Below are 7,500 nucleotides of genomic sequence, written 5' to 3'. Positions count from 1 at the left end.
TCCTCCGGTGGAGTAAACGATCCAAAGGGCTAAGGTCTCGGACTTAAGGCGCCCGAGCTACGGCCTTTTAAAGGTGCGGCGGTGGTACTCCGTATCTCGGCCGCGGAAGGGGCTAGAGACTCGCGGGTGGGCTCGTTCGAAAGGTCTCCTCCGGTGGAGTAAACGATCCAAAGGGCTAAGGTCTCGGACTTAAGGCGCCCGAGCTACGGCCTTTTAAAGGTGCGGCGGTGGTGGTCCGTATCTCGGCCGCGGAAGGGGCTAGAGACTCGCGGGTGGGCTCGTTCGAAAGGTCTCCCCCCGCGGAGCCACCGACCCAAAGGGCTAAGGTCTCGGACCTAAGGCGCCAGAGCTACGGCCGTGGGAAAATCCGGAGACGGACCGGCCTATCCCCCCCGCGGAAGGGGCTAGAGACCCGCGGGTGGGCTCGTTCGAAAGGTCTCCTCCGGTAGAGCCACCGACCCGAAGGGCTAAGGTCTCGGCCCCGAGGCGCCCGAGATACGGCCGTAGGAAGTTTTCCGAACTTCGACCGGAAGTATCTCCGGCCCCCGGGGTCGCACGGACTCGCGGCCGGCGTCGTCGGAAAGCCCCGGACGAGACCTTTCGAACGAGACCGGCCGCGCCTCCGGCCGACGAACGCAGCGGACGCTAGGGGCGCCCGAGCTCCGGACGAGCGTTTTTTTTTTTTCGAACCGCCGTATCTCGGCCGCGGAAAGGGTCAGCGGGTCGAGGGCGGGCTCGTTCGAAAGGTCCCCTCGGGTAGAGCGAACGACCCGAAGGGCTAAGGTCTCGGACCCGAGGCGCCGGAGCTACGGCCGGGGGAAAGTCCGCGGGCGGCCCCCCGTATCTCCGCCGCGGAAGGTGCCAGAGACTCGCGGGTGGGCTCGTTCGACAGGCCCCCTCCGGCGGACCGACCGACCCGAAGGTCGAAGGCCCCGGGCCCGAGGCGCCGGCGCGGCGCGGTAACGAAATTCGGATTTTCGACCGGAAGTATCTCCGGCCCCCGGGGTCGCACGGACTCGCGGCCGGCGTCGCCGGAAAGCCCCGGACGAGACCTTTCCAACGAGCCCGGCCGCGAGTCCGTGCGACCCCGGGGGCCGGAGATACGGCGCCCGGCAGTTCATTGGCCGATATCTCGGAAACGGTGCGTCGTACGGCCTCGCCGGCTAACGCAGGCCCCCGGGGGCACCCGGGCGACCGGTCGACCTCCGGGGACCCCGACCCCGCCGACCCAGGCCGAGGGGAGGCCTCCGAGGCGGGCAGGCCGCGGCCGCCGACCCCCCTGGGTGAAATCCGGGCGGCCCGCGCACCTCCGGGCCCCCCGACCCTCTCGTCCGGGCCGAGGGGAGGCCTCCGAGGCGGGCATGCCGCGGTCGCAGACCCCCCCTGGGTGAAATCCGGGCGGCCCGCGCACCTCCAGGCCCCCCGACCCTCTCGCCCGGGCCGACCGAGGCGCACCCTCCCGGCCGCGGACCCGGCGGGGTCCCCCACGGCAAGGGACGGTAGGGCGAACAGGTGCCATCGGGTATATAGGGGAGAGCGTCCTCGGCGAGCCAGCCCTTCGATCTCGCGCGAGCCTACCCGACCTAGGCTCACCCTCCCCGGGCACGGGGTCGGGCTCCCTCCCCCTGGAGGTCCGGACCTCCAGGGCGCCCGACCCTGCCTCCCCTGCCCGAAGGGGTGACTCAGGAGCGGACACCGGGCCGGGACAGGGCCGCCCTCCCTCCTGGAAGTCGGGGACCTCCAGGGCCCCCGACCCTGCCTCCCCTGCCCGAGGGGAGGCCTCCGAGGCGGGCGGGACAGGGCCGCCCTCCCTCCTGGAAGTCGGGGACCTCCAGGGCCCTCGACCCAGCCTCCCCTGCCCGAAGGGGTGACTCAGGAGCGGACACCGGGCCGGGACAGGGCCGCCCTCCCTCCTGGAAGTCGGGGACCTCCAGGGCCCACGACCCAGCCTCCCCTGCCCGAAGGGGTGACTCAGGAGCGGACACCGGGTCGGGACAGGGCCGCCCTCCCTCCTGGAAGTCGGGGACCTCCAGGGCCCTCGACCCAGCCTACCTAGCCCGAATGGGTGACTCAGGAGCGGACACCGGGTGGGGACAGGGCCGCCCTCCCTCCTGGAAGTCGGGGACCTCCAGGGCACACGACCCAGCCTCCCCTGCACCGACAAAGGTGCATCGTCCCCGGGCACGGACGGGGACGGGCCGGCCTCCCCGGCCTCAGTGGAAAAAGTCGAGTCGGGTGGCTCGCGCACTTCCAGGGTCCAAGACCCTCTCAGTCGCACCGACAAAGGTGCTTCGTCTCTGGGCGGGACAGGGCCGCCGACCGCTATGGAAGTCGAGTCGGGTGGCTCGTGCACTTCCAGGGTCCTCGACCCTCTCAGTCGCACCGACAAAGGTGCATCGTCCCCGGGCACGGACGGGGACGGGCCGGCCTCAGTGAAAAAGTCGAGTCGGGTGGCTCGCGCACTTCCAGGGTCCTCGACCCTCTCGGTCGCACCGACAAAGGTGCATCGTCCCCGGGCACGGACGGGGACGGGCCGGCCTCAGTGAAAAAGTCGAGTCGGGTGGCTCGCGCACTTCCAGGGTCCAAGACCCTCTCAGTCGCACCGACAAAGGTGCATCGTGTCTGGGCGGGACAGGGCCGCCGACCGCTATGGAAGTCGAGTCGGGTGGCTCGCGCACTTCCAGGGTCCAAGACCCTCTCAGTCGCACCGACAAAGGTGCTTCGTCTCTGGGCGGGACAGGGCCGCCGACCGCTATGGAAGTCGAGTCGGGTGGCTCGCGCACTTCCAGGGTCCTCGACCCTCTCAGTCGCACCGACAAAGGTGCATCGTCCCCGGGCACGGACGGGGACGGGCCGGCCTCAGTGAAAAAGTCGAGTCGGGTGGCTCGCGCACTTCCAGGGTCCAAGACCCTCTCGGTCGCACCGACAAAGGTGCTTCGTGTCTGGGCGGGACAGGGCCGCCGACCGCTATGGAAGTCGAGTCGGGTGGCTCGCGCACTTCCAGGGTCCAAGACCCTCTCAGTCGCACCGACAAAGGTGCTTCGTCTCTGGGCGGGACAGGGCCGCCGACCGCTATGGAAGTCGAGTCGGGTGGCTCGCGCACTTCCAGGGTCCTCGACCCTCTCAGTCGCACCGACAAAGGTGCATCGTCCCCGGGCACGGACGGGGACGGGCCGGCCTCAGTGAAAAAGTCGAGTCGGGTGGCTCGCGCACTTCCAGGGTCCAAGACCCTCTCGGTCGCACCGACAAAGGTGCTTCGTGTCTGGGCGGGACAGGGCCGCCGACCGCTATGGAAGTCGAGTCGGGTGGCTCGCGCACTTCCAGGGTCCAAGACCCTCTCAGTCGCACCGACAAAGGTGCTTCGTCTCTGGGCGGGACAGGGCCGCCGACCGCTATGGAAGTCGAGTCGGGTGGCTCGCGCACTTCCAGGGTCCTCGACCCTCTCAGTCGCACCGACAAAGGTGCATCGTCCCCGGGCACGGACGGGGACGGGCCGGCCTCAGTGAAAAAGTCGAGTCGGGTGGCTCGCGCACTTCCAGGGTCCAAGACCCTCTCGGTCGCACCGACAAAGGTGCTTCGTGTCTGGGCGGGACAGGGCCGCCGACCGCTATGGAAGTCGAGTCGGGTGGCTCGCGCACTTCCAGGGTCCAAGACCCTCTCAGTCGCACCGACAAAGGTGCTTCGTCTCTGGGCGGGACAGGGCCGCCGACCGCTATGGAAGTCGAGTCGGGTGGCTCGCGCACTTCCAGGGTCCTCGACCCTCTCAGTCGCACCGACAAAGGTGCATCGTCCCCGGGCACGGACGGGGACGGGCCGGCCTCCCCGGCCTCAGTGAAAAAGTCGAGTCGGGTGACTCGCGCACTTCCAGGGTCGACGACCCTCTCAGTCGCACCGACAAAGGTGCATCGTCCCCGGGCACGGACGGGGACGGGCCGGCCTCAGTGAAAAAGTCGAGTCGGGTGGCTCGCGCACTTCCAGGGTCCTCGACCCTCTCAGTCGCACCGACAAAGGTGCATCGTCCCCGGGCACGGACGGGGACGGGCCGGCCTCAGTGAAAAAGTCGAGTCGGGTGGCTCGCGCACTTCCAGGGTCCTCGACCCTCTCAGTCGCACCGACAAAGGTGCATCGTCCTAACCCTAACCTCCAGGGCCCTCGACCCAGCCTGCTTAGCCCGAAGGGGTGACTCAGGAGCGGACACCGGGTCGGGACAGGGCCGCCCTCCCTCCTGGAAGTCGGGGACCTCCAGGGCCCCCGACCCTGCCTCCCCTGCCCGAGGGGAGGCCTCCGAGGCGGGCGGGACAGGGCCGCCCTCCCTCCTGGAAGTCGGGGACCTCCAGGGCCCTCGACCAAGCCTACCTAGCCCGAATGGGTGACTCGGGAGCGGACACCGGGTGGGGACAGGGCCGCCCTCCCTCCTGGAAGTCGGGGACCTCCAGGGCCCTCGACCAAGCCTACCTAGCCCGAATGGGTGACTCGGGAGCGGACACCGGGTGGGGACAGGGCCGCCCTCCCTCCTGGAAGTCGGGGACCTCCAGGGCCCTCGACCAAGCCTACCTAGCCCGAATGGGTGACTCGGGAGCGGACGCCGGGTGGGGACAGGGCCGCCCTCCCTCCTGGAAGTCGGGGACCTCCAGGGTACCCGACCAAGCCTATCTAGCCCGAATGGGTGACTCGGGAGCGGACACCGGGTGGGGACAGGGCCGCCCTCCCTCCTGGAAGTCGGGGACCTCCAGGGTACCCGACCAAGCCTACCTTGCCCGAATGGGTGACTCGGGAGCGGACGCCGGGTCGGGACAGGGCCGCCCTCCCTCCTGGAAGTCGGGGACCTCCAGGGCCCTCGACCCAGCCTGCCTAGCCCGAAGGGGTGACTCGGAAGCGGGCGCTCGGGACGGTGCGCGGCCGCCCGTGCGTCCTGGAAGTCCTACACTTCCAGGGTCTTCGACCCACCGCCGAGCCCGAGAAGACGCTCGTAAGCGGACGCGAGGGCGGTACGTGGCACACCCCTAGGCCGAAACGAGGTCTCGTGAGCGGACGCGAGGTGTGCGTCGGAAAACATGGAGCTAAAGTCGGGTGACTCGCGCACTTCCAGGGTGTCGGACCTCGTCGCGCGTACCGACGAGGGCGCCTCATCCTGGGCATGAGGTGTGCGGCGAAAAATATGGAGCTAAAGTCGGGTGACTCGCGCACTTCCAGGGTGTCGGACCTCGTCGCGCGTACCGACGCGGGCGCCTCCTCCCGGGCCCGCCACGGGCAGGGCCCCGTCTCAAAAGGGCCGGTAGTGTGAACAGGTGCCATCCGGTTTATAGGGACGAGCTCCTCGCCACTTCCATGGCCGTCCCAAGGGGAGACAGAGACAGAGAGATTCCCGAAACGTCTCGCCCAGCCTCGGTGTGCGACGAACGAAAGAACCGTTAAAAGAACTGGAACGGTTGGAACGGTCGAAGGGCGTCTGAGGCGAGGCAGCGCCCGGGGCGAACGCGTCGGTCGCGGAGCGGCCAAAAGCTCGCAAAGAGCTCTCGTACCCGAAAGATGGGAAACCCATATCCGCGTGCCGCCTAGGCGGAAAGATCCGTCCTGGATCCAGGCTACGGCCTAAAAAGAAAAGCTTTCTTGGGTGATGGGAACTCGGCTACGGCCGCAAAAAGATCCGCCCTGGATCAATGCTACGGCTTAAAAACCACCAAAAGATCCGCCCTGGATCAAGGCTACGGCCTAAAAACGGCAATAAGATCCAAAAGTCCCTGGATCTGTAGGCTACGGACGTGAAAAGATCCGCCCTGGATCAAAGCTATGGCTTAAAAACCTGTTAAAAGATCCGCCCTGGATCAACGCTACGGCTCACGAGCCGCTAAAAGATCCTAAAGTCTCTGGATCTAGGCTACGGCCTTATAAAACGTGAGAAAAGATCCGCCCTGGATCGAGGCCACGGCCTCAGAGGTTCGGCCCCGCACGCATACTCTCAAACGCGGGCGCGAACCGACAAAAGCGTAACAAAACGAGTCGGAACCGTCGAAGGATCTCGGCGTCGGCCGTAAAACGGAAACCCCCGGTCGCGGAGGGCCCCCGGCCGTCGGTCGGGCGGGCGCGAGGATAGGTCACCCGAGCGGTCTCGGAGACCCGGAAGCCGGTCGGGCGAGCGGCCGGCCCCGGTGCCTCCTGCCCTCTCGGGCGCACCGACCCGCGCGCTTCGTCTCGGGCGACGTCGGAAGGCCTCACGGGCGGTCCCGGGAGTCCCGGAAGTCGGTCGGGCGAGCGGCCGGCCCCGGGGCGTCCCTGATTCTCGTGGGGCACGGACGAAGGAGCGAGCGAGCGTGGAAGTCGAGTGGAGCGGCTTCCAGGGTCCGAGACCCTCTCCGTGTGACAGACGAAGGTGCATCGTCTGGGGCGGGACAGGGCCGCCGACCTCTATGGAAGTCGAGTGGGGCGGCTTCCAGGGTCCAAGACCCTCTCAGTGTGACAGACGAAGGTGCATCGTCTGGGGCGGGACAGGGCCGCCTTCCTCTATGGAAGTCGAGTGTGGCGGCTCGTTTACTTCCAGGGTCCAAGACCCTCTCAGTCGCACCGACAAAGGTGCTTCGTCCCCGGACGGGGACGGGCCGGCCTCCCCGGCCCTTATGGAAGTCGAGTTGGGTTGCTCGTGCACTTCCAGGGTCCAAGACCCTCTCGGTCGCACCGACAAAGGTGCTTCGTGTCTGGGCGGGACAGGGCCGCCGATCGCTATGGAAGTCGAGTTGGGTGGCTCGCGCACTTCCAGGGTCCAAGACCCTCTCAGTCGCACCGACAAAGGTGCTTCGTGTCTGGGCGGGACAGGGCCGCCGACCGCTATGGAAGTCGAGTTGGGTGGCTCGCGCACTTCCAGGGTCCAAGACCCTCTCAGTCGCACCGACAAAGGTGCTTCGTGTCTGGGCGGGACAGGGCCGCCGACCGCTATGGAAGTCGAGTTGGGTGGCTCGTGCACTTCCAGGGTCCTCGACCCTCTCAGTCGCACCGACAAAGGTGCATCGTCCCCGGGCACGGACGGGGACGGGCCGGCCTCCCCGGCCTCAGTGAAAAAGTCGAGTCGGGTGACTCGCGCACTTCCAGGGTCGACGACCCTCTCAGTCGCACCGACAAAGGTGCATCGTCCCCGGGCACGGACGGGGACGGGCCGGCCTCCCCGGCCTCAGTGAAAAAGTCGAGTCGGGTGACTCGCGCACTTCCAGGGTCGACGACCCTCTCAGTCGCACCGACAAAGGTGCATCGTCCCCGGGCACGGACGGGGACGGGCCGGCCTCCCCGGCCTCAGCTAAAGTCGAGTCGGGTGACTCGCGCACTTCCAGGGTCGACGACCCTACATGTCAGGCCGACGAAGGCGCTTCGTCTTGGGCGGGACAGGGCCGCCGACGATTATGGATCCCAAGTCGGGTGGCTCGCGCACTTCCAGGGTCACGGACCCTCTCACTCTTACCGACGAAGGTGCGTCGTCCCGGCCGAGTCCCGGGCCGGGCCCCGTCCAGCAGG

Source organism: Misgurnus anguillicaudatus, unplaced genomic scaffold, assembly GCF_027580225.2.
Source record: "Misgurnus anguillicaudatus unplaced genomic scaffold, ASM2758022v2 HiC_scaffold_34, whole genome shotgun sequence".
Classification (NCBI taxonomy): Eukaryota; Metazoa; Chordata; class Actinopteri; order Cypriniformes; family Cobitidae; genus Misgurnus; species Misgurnus anguillicaudatus.
Note: the sequence above shows the minus strand (reverse complement) of the source record.